Genomic DNA, 14,564 nt, shown 5'->3' on the forward strand with positions numbered 1-14,564 from the left:
GTGTGTATATGACAGAGAGAGAAGGGCACGTGCATGTGTATGAAAGAGAGAGGACGCTTGCGTGTGTATGAGAGCGAGAGAAGGGCGCGTGCGTCTGTATGAGAGAGAGGTAGAAGGGCTCGTGCGTGTGTATGAGAGAGAGAGAGAAGGACGTGTGTATGAGAGTGAGAGAAGGGTGCGTGCGTGTGTATGAGAGAGAGATAGAAAGGCGCGTGCACGTGAATGAGAGAGAGAGAGAAGGGAGCATGCATGTGTATGAGAGAGAGATAGAAGGGCGCGTGCATCTGTATGAGAGAGAGAGAGAAGGGCGTGTGTATGAGAGAGAGAGAGGACTCGTGCATGTGTATGAGAGAGAGAGAAGGACTCGTGCATGTGTATGAGAGAGAGAGAGGACTCGTGCATGTGTATGAGAGAGAGAAGGACTCGTGCATGTGTATGAGAGAGAGAGAAGGACTCGTGCATGTGTATGAGAGAGAGAGAAGGACATGTGCATGTGTATGAGAGAGAGAGAACTGCGTGCATGTGTATGAGAGAGAGAGAACTGTGCGTGCATGTGTTTGAGAGAGAAGGGCGTGTGCATGTGTATGAGAGAGAAGGGCGCATCCGCATGTATGAGAGAGAGAGAAGGGTGTGTACGTGTGTATTGGAGAGAGAAGGGTGTGTGCGTATGAGAGAGAGAGAGAAGGGCACGTGCGTGTGTATGAGAGAGAGAAGGGTGCATGCATGTGTATGAGAGAGAGAGAGAGAAGGGCGCGTGCATGTTTATGAGAGAGAGAGAGAGAGAAGGGCGCGTGCCTGTGTACGAGAGATTGGGAGAGATAGAAGGGCACGGCATGTGTATGAGAGAGAGAAGGACACGTGTGTTTATGAGAGACAGAGAGAGAAGGGCGTGTGCATGTGTATGAGAGAGAGAGAGAGAACATTATGTGTATGAGAGAGAGAGAGGACTCGTGCGTGTGTATGAGAGTGAGAGAAGGGTGCGTGCGTGTGTGTGAGAGAGAGAGAAGGGCGTGTGCATGTGTGTGAGAGAAAGAGAAGGGCGCGTGCGTGTGAATGAGAGAGAGAAGGGCTTGTGAATGAGAGAGAAAGAGAAGGACTCGTGCGCGTGTATGAGAGAGAGAGAAGGGCGCGTGCGTGTGTATGAGAGAGATAGAAGGGCGCGTGCGTGTGTATGAGAGATAGAAGGGCGCGTGCATGTGTATGAGAGAGAGAGAAGGGCGTGTGTATGAGAGAGAGAGAAGGACTCGTGCGTGTGTATGAGAGAGAGAGAAGGGCGTGTGCATGTGTATGAGAGAGAGAGAGAAGGGCGCGTCCGCGTGTATGAGAGAGAAGGGTGTGTGCATGAGAGAGACAGAGAGAAGGGCGCGTGCATGTGTTTGAGAGAGTGAGACGTGCGCGTGCATGTGTATGAGAGAGAGAGAGGACTCATGCGTGTGTATGAGAGAGAGAGAAGCGCGTGTGCATGTGTATGAGAGAGAAGGGCGCATCTGCATGTATGAGAGAGAGAAGGGTGTGTACTTGTGTATGGGAGAGAGAAGGGCTCGTGCGGATGAGAGAGAGATAAGGGCGCGTGCATGTGTATGAGAGAGAGAGATAAGGGCGCGTGCATGTGTATGAGAGAGAGAGAAGGCTGCATGCATGTATATGAGAGAGAAGGGCGCGTGCGTGTGTATGAGAGAGAGAGAGAGAGAGAAGGGCGCTTGCATGTGTATGAAAGAGAGAGAGAAGGGCGCATGCACGTATATGAGAGAGAGAGAAGGGCACGTGCATGTGTATGAAAGAGAGAGAGAAGGGCGCGTCCATGTGCATGAGAGAGAGAGAAGGGGGCTTGCATGTGTATGAGAGAGAGAGAAGGGCACGTGCGTGTGTATGAAAGAGAGAGAGAAGGGCGTGTCCGTGTGCATGAGAGAGAGAAGGGCTTGTGAATGAGAGAGAGAGAGAGAGGGAAGGACTCGTGCGCGTGTATGAGAGAGAGAGAAGGACGCGTGCGCGTGTATGAGAGAGATAGAAGGGCGCGTGCGCGTGTATGAGAGAGATAGAAGGGCGCGTGCGTGTGTATGAGAGAGATAGAAGGGCGCGTGCGTGTGTATGAGAGAGAGAGAAGGGCGTGTGTATGAGAGAGAGAGAGAAGGACTCGTGCGTGTGTATGAGAGAGAAGGGCGTGTGCATGAGAGAGAGAGAGAGAGAAGGGCGCGTGCATGTGTATGAGAGAGAGAGGACTCATGCGTGTGTATGAGAGAGAGAAGGGCGTGTGCATGTGTATGAGAGAAGGGCACATCCGCATTTATGAGAGAGAGAGAAGGGGTGTACGTGTGTATGGGAGAGAGAACGGCGCGTGCGTATGAGAGAGAGAGAAGGGCGCGTGCGTGCGAATGAGAGAGAGAGAGAAGGGTGCATGCATGTGTATGAGAGAGAGAGAGAGAGATAAGGGCGCGTGCATGTGTATGAGAGAGAGAGAGAAGGGCGCGTGCATGTGTATGAGAGAGAGAGAAGGTCGCGTGCATGTATATGAAAGAGAGAAGGGCGCGTGCGTGTGTATGAGAGAGAGAGAAGGGCGCGTGCGCGTGTATGAGAGAGATAGAAGGGCGCGTGCGTGTGTATGAGAGAGATAGAAGGGCGCGTGCGTGTGTATGAGAGAGAGAGAAGGGCGTGTGTATGAGAGAGAGAGAGAAGGACTCATGCGTGTGTATGAGAGAGAAGGGCGTGTGCATGAGAGAGAGAGAGAGAGAAGGGCGCGTGCATGTGTATGAGAGAGAGAGAGGACTCATGCGTGTGTATGAGAGAGAGAAGGGCGTGTGCATGTGTATGAGAGAAGGGCACATCCGCATTTATGAGAGAGAGAGAAGGGGTGTACGTGTGTATGGGAGAGAGAACGGCGCGTGCGTATGAGAGAGAGAGAAGGGCGCGTGCGTGCGAATGAGAGAGAGAGAGAAGGGTGCATGCATGTGTATGAGAGAGAGAGAGAGAGATAAGGGCGCGTGCATGTGTATGAGAGAGAGAGAGAAGGGCGCGTGCATGTGTATGAGAGAGAGAGAAGGTCGCGTGCATGTATATGAAAGAGAGAAGGGCGCGTGCGTGTGTATGAGAGAGAGAAGGGCGCTTGCATGTGTATGAAAGAGAGAAGAGCGCATGCACGTATATGAGAGAGAGAGAAGGGCATGTGCATGTGTATGAAAGAGAGAGAGAAGGGCGCGTCTGTGTGCATGAGAGAGAGAGAAGGGCGCTTGCATGTGTATGAGAGAGAGAGAAGGGCACGTGCATGTGTATGAGAGAGAGAGAAGGGCGCGTGCGTGTATATCAGAGAGAGAGAAGGGCACGTGCATGTGTATGAAAGAGAGAGAGAAGGGCGCGTCCGCGTGTATGAAAGAGAAGGGCTTGTGAATGAGAGAGAGAGAGAGAAGGACTCGTGCGTGTGTATGAGAGAGAGAGAAGGGCGTGTGCATGTATATGAGAGAGAGAGAAGGGCGCGTCCGCGTGTATGAGAGCGAACGGCGTGTGCATGAGAGAGACAGAGACGTGCGCGTGCATGTGTATGAGAGAGAGAGAGAACTCCAGCGTGTGTATGAGAGAGAGAGAAGGGCGTGTGCATGTGTATGAGAGAGAAGGGCGCATCTGCATGTGTGAGAGAGAGATAGAAGGACGCGTGCGTGTGTATGAGAGAGAGAGAGAAGGGCGCGTGCATGTGTATGAGAGAGAGAGAGAGGCACGCTTGCGTGTGTAAGAGAGAGAAAGGCGCGTGCGTGTGTATGAGAGTGAGAGAAGGGCGTGTGCATGTGTATGAGAGAGAGAAGGGCGCATGAGTGTGTATGAGAGCGAAAGAAGGGTACGTCCGTGTGTATGAGAAAGAGAGAGAGAAAAGAGCGTGTGCGTGTGCATGAGAGATAGAGAAGGGCACATGCACGTGTATGAGAGAGAGAGAGAAGGGCACGTGCGCGTACATGAGAGAGAGAGGGCGTGTGCGTGTGTATGAGAGAGAGAAGGGCGTGTGTATGAGACAGAGAGAGAAGGGCGCGTGCATGTGTATGAGAGAGAGAGAGAGAAGGGCGCATGCATGTGTATATGAGAGAGAGAGAGAGAACATTATGTGTATGAGAGAGAGAGAAGGATTCTTGTGTGTGTATGAGAGTGAGAGAAGGGTGCGTGCGTGTGTGTGAGAGAGAGAGAAGGGCGTGTGCATGTGTGTGAGAGAGAGAGAAGGGCGCGTGCGTGTGAATGAGAGAAGGGCTTGTGAATGAGAGAGAGAGAGAAGGACTCGTGCGCGTGTATGAGAGAGAGAGAAGGGCGCGTGCGTGTGTATGAGAAAGAGAGAGAGAAGGGCGTGTGTATGAGAGAGAGAGAGAGAAGGACTTGTGCGTGTGTATGAGAGAGAGAGAAGGGCGTGTGCATGTGTAAGAGAGAGAAAGAAGGGCGCGTCCGCGTGTATGAGAGAGAAGGGTATGTGCATGAGAGAGACAGAGAGAAGGGCGCGTGCATGTGTATGAGAGAGTGAGACGTGCGCGTGCATGTGTATGAGAGAGAGAGAGGACTCATGCGTGTGTATGAGAGAGAGAGAAGCGCGTGTGCATGTGTATGAGAGAGAAGGGCGCATCTGCATGTATGAGAGAGAGAGAAGGGTGTGTACGTGTGTATGGGAGAGAGAAGGGCGCGTGCGGATGAGAGAGAGAGAAGGGCGCGTGCGTGCGAATGAGAGAGAGAGAAATGGATGCATGCATGTGTATGAGAGAGAGAGAGAGATAAGGGCGCGTGCATGTGTATGAGAGAGAGAGAAGGCTGCGTGCATGTATATGAGAGAGAAGGGCGCGTGCGTGTGTATGAGAGAGAGAGAGAGAGAAGGGCGCTTGCATGTGTATGAAAGAGAGAGAGAAGGGCGCATGCACGTATATGAGAGAGAGAGAAGGGCACGTGCAAGTGTATGAAAGAGAGAGAGAAGGGCGCGTCCATGTGCATGAGAGAGAGAGAAGGGGGCTTGCATGTGTATGAGAGAGAGAGAAGGGCATGTGCGTGTGTATGAAAGAGAGAGAGAAGGGTGTGTCCGTGTGCATGAGAGAGAGAAGGGCTTGTGAATGAGAGAGAGAGAGAGAGAGGACTCATGCGTGTGTATGAGAGAGAGAGAAGAGCGTGTGCATGTGTATATGAGAGAGAAGGGCGCGTCCGCGTGTATGAGAGAGAAGGGCGTGTGCATGAGAGAGACAGAGAGAAGGGTGCGTGCATGTGTATGAGAGAGAGAGAGGACTCATGCGTGTGTATGAGAGAGAGAGAAGGGCGTGTGCATGTGTATGAAAGAGAGAGAGAAGGGCGCGTCTGTGTGCATGAGAGAGAGAGAAGGGCGCTTGCATGTGTATGAGAGAGAGAGAAGGGTGCGTGCATGTATATGAGAGAGAGAGAAGGGCGCGTGCATGTGTATGAAAGGGAGAGAGAAGGGCGCGTGCATGTGTATGAAAGGGAGAGAGAAGGGCGCGTCCGTGTGCATGAGAGAGAGAGAGAGAAGGGCGCTTGCATGTGTATGAGAGAGAGAGAAGGGCGCGTGCGTGTATATGAGAGAGAGAGAAGAGCGCGCGTGTATATGACAGAGAGAAGGGCACGTGCATGTGTAAAAGAGAGAGAGAGAGACGGGCCCGTCCGTGTGTATAAGAGAGAGAGAGAGAAGGGCGCGTGGATGTGTATGAGAGAGAGAGAGAAGGACGTATGCGTGTGTATGAGAGAGAGAAGGACGTACGCGTGTGTATGAGAGAGAGAAGGACGTATGCGTGTGTATGAGAGAGAGAAGGACGTATGCGTGTGTATGAGAGAGAGAAGGACGTATGCGTGTGTATGAGAGAGAGAAGGACGTATGCGTGTGTATGAGAGAGAGAAGGGCGCATGCACGTGTATGAGAGCGAGAGAAGGGCGCATGCATGTGTATGAGAGAGAGAAGGGCGCGTGCATGTGTATGAGAGAGAGAGAAGGACGCTTGCGTGTGTAAGAGAGAGAAAGGCGCGTGCGTATGTATGAGAGTGTGAGAAGGGCGCGTGCATGTGTATGAGAGAGAGAGAGAAGGGCGCATGAGTGTGTATGAGAGCGAGAGAAGGGTACGTCCGTGTGTATGAGAGAGAGAGAGAGAGAAGGGCGCGTGCGTGTGCATGAGAGATAGAGAAGGGCACGTGCACGTGTATGAGGGAGAGAGAGAAGGGCACGTGCGTGTATATGAGAGAGAGAGAGGGCGCGTGCGTGTGTATGAGAGAGAGAGAAGGGCGTGTGTATGAGAGAGAGAAGGGCGCATGCATGTGTATGAGAGAGAGAGAGAAGGACGCTTGCGTGTGTATGAGAGAGGGAAGGGCGCGTGCGTGTGTATGAGAGAGAGAGAAGGGCGCATGCATGTGTATGAGAGAGAGAGAAGGGCGCATGCATGTGTATGAGAGAGAGAGAAGGGCGCATGCATGTGTATGAGAGCGAGAGAAGGGCGCATGCATGTGTATGAGAGAGAAAGAGAGAGAGAAGGGCGCGTGCATGTGTATGAGAGAGAGAGAGAAGGACGCTTGCGTGTGTATGAGAGGGGGAAGGGCGCGTGTGTGTGTATGAGAGAGAGAGAGAGAGAAGGGCGCATGCATATGTATGAGAGCGAGAGAAGGCCGCATGCATGTGTATGAGAGAGAGAGAAGGGCGCGTGCATGTATATGAGAGAGAGAGAGAGAAGGGCGCGTGCATGTGTATGAGAGAGAGAGAGAAGGGCGCGGCACATCTGAGAGAAGGGCACATGTTGTTTATGAGAGACAGAGACAGAAGGGCGCCTCCGTGTGTATGAGAGAGAGATAGAAGGGCATGTGTATGAGAGAGAGAGAGGGGCGCGTGCGGGTGTACGAGAGAGAGAAGGGCGTGTGCGGGTGTATGAGAGAAAGAGTAGGGCGTGTTTATGACAGAGAGAGGACTCGTGCGTGTGTATGAGAGAGAGAGAAGGGTGTGTGCATGTGTATGAGAGAGAGAAGGGCGCATCCGCATGTATGAGAGAGAGAGAAGTGGTGTACGTGTGTATGGGAGAGAGAAGGGCGCGTGCGTGCAAATGAGAGAGCGAGAGAAGGGTGCATGCATGTGTATGAGAGAGAGAGAGAGAGAGATAAGGGCGCGTGTATGTGTATGAGAGAGAGAGAAGGGCACGTGCATGTGTATGAGAGAGAGAGAGAAGGGCGCGTACATGTGTATGAGAGAGAGAGAAGGTCGCGTGCAGGTATATGAGAGAGAAGGGCGCGTGCGTGTGTATGAGGGAGAGAGAGGACTCATGCGTGTGTATGAGAGAGAGAAGCGCGTGTGCATGTGTATGAGAGAGAAGGGAGCATCTGCATGTATGAGAGAGAGAGAAGGGTGTGTACGTGTGTATGGGAGAGAGAAGGGCGCGTGCGGATGAGAGAGAGAGAAAGGCGCGTGCGTGCGAATGAGAGAGCGAGAAATGGGTGCATGCATGTGTATGAGAGAGAGAGAGATAAGGGCGCGTGCATGTGTATGAGAGAGAGAGAGAAGGGCGCGTGCATGTGTATGAGAGAGAGAGAAGGCTGCGTGCATGTATATGAGAGAGAAGGGCGCGTGCGTGTGTATGAGAGGGAGAGAGAAGGGCGCTTGCATGTGTATGAAAGAGAGAGAGAAGGGCGCATGCACGTATATGAGAGAGAGAGAAGGGCACGTGCAAGTGTATGAAAGAGAGAGAGAAGGGCGCGTCCATGTGCATGAGAGAGAGAGAAGGGCGCTTGCATGTGTATGAGAGAGAGAGAAGGGCATGTGCGTGTGTATGAAAGAGAGAGAAGGGCTTGTCCGTGTGCATGAGAGAGAAGGGCTTGTGAATGAGAGAGAGAAGGACTCGTGCGTGTGTATGAGAGAGAGAGAAGAGCGTGTGCATGTGTATATGAGAGAGAGAAGGGCGCGTCCGCGTGTATGAGAGAGAAGGGTGTGTGCATGAGAGAGACAGAGAGAAGGGCGCGTGCATGTGTATGAGAGAGTGAGACGTGCGCGTGCATGTGTATGAGAGAGAGAGAGGACTCATGCGTGTGTATGAGAGAGAGAGAAGCGCGTGTGCATGTGTATGAGAGAGAAGGGCGCATCTGCATGTATGAGAGAAAGAGAAGGGTGTGTACGTGTGTATGGGAGAGAGAAGGGCGCGTGCGGATGAGAGAGAGAGAAAGGCGCGTGCGTGCGAATGTGAGAGAGAGAAATGGGTGCATGCATGTGTATGAGAGAGAGAGAGAGATAAGGGCGCGTGCATGTGTATGAGAGAGAGAGAAGGCTGCGTGCATGTATATGAGAGAGAAGGGCGCGTGCGTGTGTATGAGAGAGAGAGAGAGAAGGGCGCTTGCATGTGTATGAAAGAGAGAGAGAAGGGCACGTGCAAGTGTATGAAAGAGAGAGAGAAGGGCGCGTCCATGTGCATGAGAGAGAGAGAAGGGCGCTTGCATGTGTATGAGAGAGAGAGAAGGGCATGTGCGTGTGTATGAAAGAGAGAGAGAAGGGTGTGTCCGTGTGCATGAGAGAGAGAAGGGCTTGTGAATGAGAGAGAGAGAGAGAGAGGACTCATGCGTGTGTATGAGAGAGAGAGAAGAGCGTGTGCATGTGTATATGAGAGAGAAGGGCGCGTCCGCGTGTATGAGAGAGAAGGGCGTGTGCATGAGAGAGACAGAGAGAAGTGTGCGTGCATGTGTATGAGAGAGAGAGAGGACTCATGCGTGTGTATGAGAGAGAGAGAAGGGCGTATGCATGTGTATGAGAGAGAAGGGCGCATCCGCATGTATGAGAGAGAGAGAAGGGGTGTACGTGTGTATGGGAGAGAGAAGGGCGCATGCGTATGAGAGAGAGAGAAGGGCGTGTGCGTTCGAATGAGAGAGAGAGAGAAGGGTGCATGCATGTGTATGAGAGAGAGAGAGAGAGATAAGGGCGCGTGCATGTGTATGAGAGAGAGAGAGAGAAGGGCGCGTGCATGTGTATGAGAGAGAGAGAAGGTCGCGTGCATGTATATGAGAGAGAAGGGCGCGTGCGTGTGTATGAGAGAGAGAGAGAAGGGCGCTTGCATGTGTATGAAAGAGAGAAGGGCGCATGCATGTATATGAGAGAGAGAGAAGGGCATGTGCATGTGTATGAAAGAGAGAGAGAAGGGCGCGTCTGTGTGCATGAGAGAGAGAGAAGGGCGCTTGCATGTGTATGAGAGAGAGAGAAGGGCGCGTGCATGTGTATGAAAGAGAGAGAAGGGTGCGTGCGTGCATATGAGAGAGAGAGAAGGGCGCGTGCATGTGTATGAAAGGGAGGGAGAAGGGCGCGTCCGTGTGCATGAGAGAGAGAGAGAGAAGGGCGCTTGCATGTGTATGAGAGAGAGAGAAGGGTGCGTGCGTGTATATGAGAGAGAGAGAAGAGCGCGCGTGTATATGACAGAGAGAAGGGCACGTGCATGTGTAAAAGAGAGAGAGAGAGACGGGCCCGTCCGTGTGTATAAGAGAGAGAGAGAGAAGGGCGCGTGGATGTGTATGAGAGAGAGAGAGAAGGACGTATGCGTGTGTATGAAAGAGAGAAGGACGTATGCGTGTGTATGAGAGAGAGAAGGACGTATGCGTGTGTATGAGAGAGAGAAGGGCGCATGCACGTGTTTGAGAGCGAGAGAAGGGCGCGTGCATGTGTATGAGAGAGAAGGGCGCGTGCATGTGTATGAGAGAGAGAGAGAAGGGCGCTTGCATGTGTATGAGAGAGAGAGAAGGGTGCGTGCGTGTATATGAGAGAGAGAGAAGAGCGCGCGTGTATATGACAGAGAGAAGGGCACGTGCATGTGTAAAAGAGAGAGAGAGAGACGGGCCCGTCCGTGTGTATAAGAGAGAGAGAGAGAAGGGCGCGTGGATGTGTATGAGAGAGAGAGAGAAGGACGTATGCGTGTGTATGAAAGAGAGAAGGACGTATGCGTGTGTATGAGAGAGAGAAGGACGCATGCGTGTGTAAGAGAGAAAGGCGCGTGCGTGTGTATGAGAGTGTGAGAAGGTCGCGTGCATGTGTATGAGAGAGAAGGGCGCGTGCATGTGTATGAGAGAGAGAGAGAAAGGCGCGTGCATGTGTATGAGAGAGAGAGAAGGACGCTTGCGTGTGTAAGAGAGAAAGGCGCGTGCGTGTGTATGAGAGTGTGAGAAGGTCGCGTGCATGTGTATGAGAGAGAAGGGCGCGTGCATGTGTATGAGAGCGAGAGAAGGGTACGTCCGTGTGTATGAGAGAGAGAGAGAGAGAGAAGGGCGCGTGCGTGTGCATGAGAGATAGAGAAGGGCACGTGCACGTGTATGAGGGAGAGAGAGAAGGGCACGTGCGTGTATATGAGAGAGAGAGAGGGGGCGCGTGCGTGTGTATGAGAGAGAGAGAAGGGCGTGTGTATGAGAGAGAGAAGGGCGCATGCATGTGTATGAGAGAGAGAGAGAAGGACGCTTGCGTGTGTATGAGAGAGAGAAGGGCGCATGCATGTGTATGAGAGAGAGAGAAGGGCGCATGCATGTGTATGAGAGCGAGAGAAGGGCGCATGCATGTGTATGAGAGAGAAAGAGAGAGAGAAGGGCGCGTGCATGTGTATGAGAGAGAGAGAGAAGGGCGCATGCATGTGTATGAGAGAGAGAGAGAAGGACGCTTGCGTGTGTATGAGAGGGGGAAGGGCGCGTGTGTGTGTATGAGAGAGAGAGAGAGAGAAGGGCGCATGCATATGTATGAGAGTGAGAGAAGGCCGCATGCATGTGTATGAGAGAGAGAGAAGGGCGCGTGCATGTATATGAGAGAGAGAGAGAGAAGGGCGCGTGCATGTGTATGAGAGAGAGAGAGAAGGGCGCGGCACATCTGAGAGAAGGGCACATGTTGTTTATGAGAGACAGAGACAGAAGGGCGCCTCCGTGTGTATGAGAGAGAGATAGAAGGGCATGTGTATGAGAGAGAGAGAAGGGCGCGTGCGGGTGTACGAGAGAGAGAAGGGCGTGTGCGGGTGTATGAGAAAGCGTGAAGGGCGCGTGCATGTGTATGAGAGAAAGAGTAGGGCGTGTTTATGACAGAGAGAGGACTCGTGCGTGTGTATAAGAGAGAGAGAAGGGTGTGTGCATGTGTATGAGAGAGAGAAGGGCGCGTCCGCATGTATGAGAGAGTGAGAAGTGGTGTACGTGTGTATGGGAGAGAGAAGGGCGCGTGCGTGCAAATGAGAGAGAGAGAGAAGGGTGCATGCATGTGTATGAGAGAGAGAGAGAGAGAGAGAGATAAGGGCGCGTGCATGTGTATGAGAGAGAGAGAGAAGGGCGCGTACATGTGTATGAGAGAGAGAGAAGGTCGCGTGCAGGTATATGAGAGAGAAGGGCGCGTGCGTGTGTATGAGAGAGAGAGAGAAGGGCGCGTGCATGTGTATGAGAGAGAGAGAGAAGGGCGCGTACATGTGTATGAGAGAGAGAGAAGGTCGCGTGCAGGTATATGAGAGAGAAGGGCGCGTGCGTGTGTATGAGAGAGAGAGAGGACTCATGCGTGTGTATGAGAGAGGGAGAAGCGCGTGTGCATGTGTATGAGAGAGAAGGGAGCATCTGCATGTATGAGAGAGAGAGAAGGGTGTGTACGTGTGTAGGGGAGAGAGAAGGGCGCGTGCGGATGAGAGAGAGAGAAAGGCGCGTGCGTGCAAATGAGAGAGAGAGAAATGGGTGCATGCATGTGTATGAGAGAGAGAGAGATAAGGGTGCGTGCATGTGTATGAGAGAGACAGAGAAGGGCGCGTGCATGTGTATGAGAGAGAGAGAAGGCTGCGTGCATGTATATGAGAGAGAAGGGCGCGTGCGTGTGTATGAGAGAGAGAGAGAGAAGGGCGCTTGCATGTGTATGAAAGAGAGAGAAGGGCGCATGCACGTATATGAGAGAGAGAGAAGGGCACGTGCAAGTGTATGAAAGAGAGAGAGAAGGGCGCGTCCATGTGCATGAGAGAGAGAGAAGGGCGCTTGCATGTGTATGAGAGAGAGAGAAGGGCATGTGCGTGTGTATGAAAGAGAGAGAAGGGCGTGTCCGTGTGCATGAGAGAGAAGGGCTTGTGAATGAGAGAGAGCGAGAGAGAGAGAAGGACTCGTGCGTGTGTATGAGAGAGAGAGAAGAGCGTGTGCATGTGTATATGAGAGAGAGAAGGGCGCGTCCGCGTGTATGAGAGAGAAGGGTGTGTGCATGAGAGAGACAGAGAGAAGGGCGCGTGCATGTGTATGAGAGAGAGAGAGGACTCATGCGTGTGTATGAGAGAGAGAGAAGGGAGTGTGCATGTGTATGAGAGAGAAGGGCGCATCCGCATGTATGAGAGAGAGAGAAGGGGTGTACGTGTGTATGGGAGAGAGAAGGGCGCGTGCGTGCAAATGAGAGAGAGAGAGAAGGGTGCATGCATGTGTATGAGAGAGAGAGAGAGAGAGATAAGGGCGTGTGCATGTGTATGAGAGAGAGATAAGGGCGCGTGCATGTGTATGAGAGAGAGAGATTAGGGCGCGTGCATGTGTATGAGAGAGAGAGAGAAGGGCGCGTACATGTGTATGAGAGAGAGAGAAGGTCACGTGCAGGTATATGAGAGAGAAGGGCGCGTGTGTGTTAATGAGAGAGAGAGAAGGGCGCGTGCATGTGTATGAGAGAGAAGGGCGCATCCACATGTATGAGAGAGAGAAGGGCGCGTGCGTGTGTATGAGAGAGAGAGAAGGGCGCGTGCATGTGTATGAGAGAGAGAGAGAGAGAGAAGGGCGTGTGTATGAGAATGAGCGAGAAGAACTCGTGCGTGTGTATGAGAGAGAAGCGTGCGTGTGTATGAGAGAGAGATAGGGCGCGTGCGTGTGTATGAGAGAGAGAGAGAGAAGGGCATGTGTATGAGAGAGAGAGAGGACTCATGCATGTGTATGAGAGAGAGAGAAGGGCGTGTGCATGTGTGTGAGAGAGAGAAGGGCGCATGCGTGTGTATGAGAGAGAGAGAGAAGGGCTTGTGTATGAGAGAGAGAAGGACTCGTGCGCGTGTTTGGGAGAGAGAGAAGGGCGCGTGCGTGTGTATGAGAGAGATAGAAGGGTGCGTGCGTGTGTATGAGCGAGAGAGAGAGAAGGGCGTGTGTATGAGAGAGAGAGAGAAGGACTCGTGCGCGTGTATGAGAGAAGGGCGCGTGCATGTGTATGAGAGAGGGAGAGAGAGAGAAGGGAGCGTGCGTGTGTGAGAGAGAGAGAGAGAAGGGTGTGTCTGCGTGTATGAGAGAAAAGGGCGTGTCCATGAGAGAGACAGAAAGAAGGACGCGTGCATGTGTATGAGAGAGTGGGAGAGAGAGAAGGGCGCGACACGTGTATGAGAGAGAGAGAGAGAGAAGGGCACATGTGTGTTTATGAGAGACAGAGAGAGAAGGGCGCGTGCATGTGTATGAGAGAGAGATAGAAGTGTGCGTGCGTGTGTATGAGAGAGAGAAGGACGTGTGTATGAGAGAGAGAGAAGGACTCGTGCGCGTGTGTGAGAGAGAAGGGCGCGTGCGTGTGTATGAGAGAGAGATAGAAGGGTGCGTGCGTGTGTATGAGAGAGAGAGAGAGAAGGGCGTGTGTATGAGAGAGAGAGAGAAGGACTTGTGCGCGTGTATGAGAGAGAGAGAAGGACGCGTGCGTGTGAATGAGAGAGAGAGAAGGGTGCATATATATGTATGATGGAGAGAGAGAGAGAAGGGCATGTGCATATGTATGAGAGAGAGAGAGAGAGAAGGGCGCATGCATGTATATGAGAGAAAGAGAAGGGTGCGTCCGTGTGCATGAGAGAGAGACAGAGAAGGGCGCGTGCATGTGAGAGAGAGAGAGAAGGGCGCGTGCATTTATATGAGAGAGAGAGAGAAGGGCGCGTGCGTGTGTATGAGAGAGAGAGAGAAGGGCGCGTGTGTATATGACAGAGAGAGAAGGGCACGTGCATGTGTATGAAAGAGAGAGGACGCTTGCGTGTGTATGAGAGCGAGAGAAGGGCGCGTGCGTCTGTATGAGAGAGAGGTAGAAGGGCTCGTGCGTGTGTATGAGAGAGAGAGAGAAGGACGTGTGTATGAGAGTGAGAGAAGGGTGCGTGCGTGTGTATGAGAGAGAGATAGAAAGGCGCGTGCACGTGAATGAGAGAGAGAGAGAAGGGAGCATGCATGTGTATGAGAGAGAGATAGAAGGGCGCGTGCATCTGTATGAGAGAGAGAGAGAAGGGCGTGTGTATGAGAGAGAGAGAGGACTCGTGCATGTGTATGAGAGAGAGAGAAGGACTCGTGCATGTGTATGAGAGAGAGAGAAGGACTCGTGCATGTGTATGAGAGAGAGAGAAGGACATGTGCATGTGTATGAGAGAGAGAGAACTGCGTGCATGTGTATGAGAGAGAGAGAACTGTGCGTGCATGTGTTTGAGAGAGAAGGGCGTGTGCATGTGTATGAGAGAGAAGGGCGCATCCGCATGTATGAGAGAGAGAGAAGGGTGTGTACGTGTGTATTGGAGAGAGAAGGGTGTGTGCGTATGAGAGAGAGAGAGAAGGGCACGTGCGTGTGTATGAGAGAGAGAAGGGTGCATGCATGTGTATGAGAGAGAGAGAGAGAAGGGCGCGTGCATGTTT

This window comes from Carcharodon carcharias, chromosome 9 (assembly GCF_017639515.1).
Source record: "Carcharodon carcharias isolate sCarCar2 chromosome 9, sCarCar2.pri, whole genome shotgun sequence".
Classification (NCBI taxonomy): domain Eukaryota; kingdom Metazoa; phylum Chordata; class Chondrichthyes; order Lamniformes; family Lamnidae; genus Carcharodon; species Carcharodon carcharias.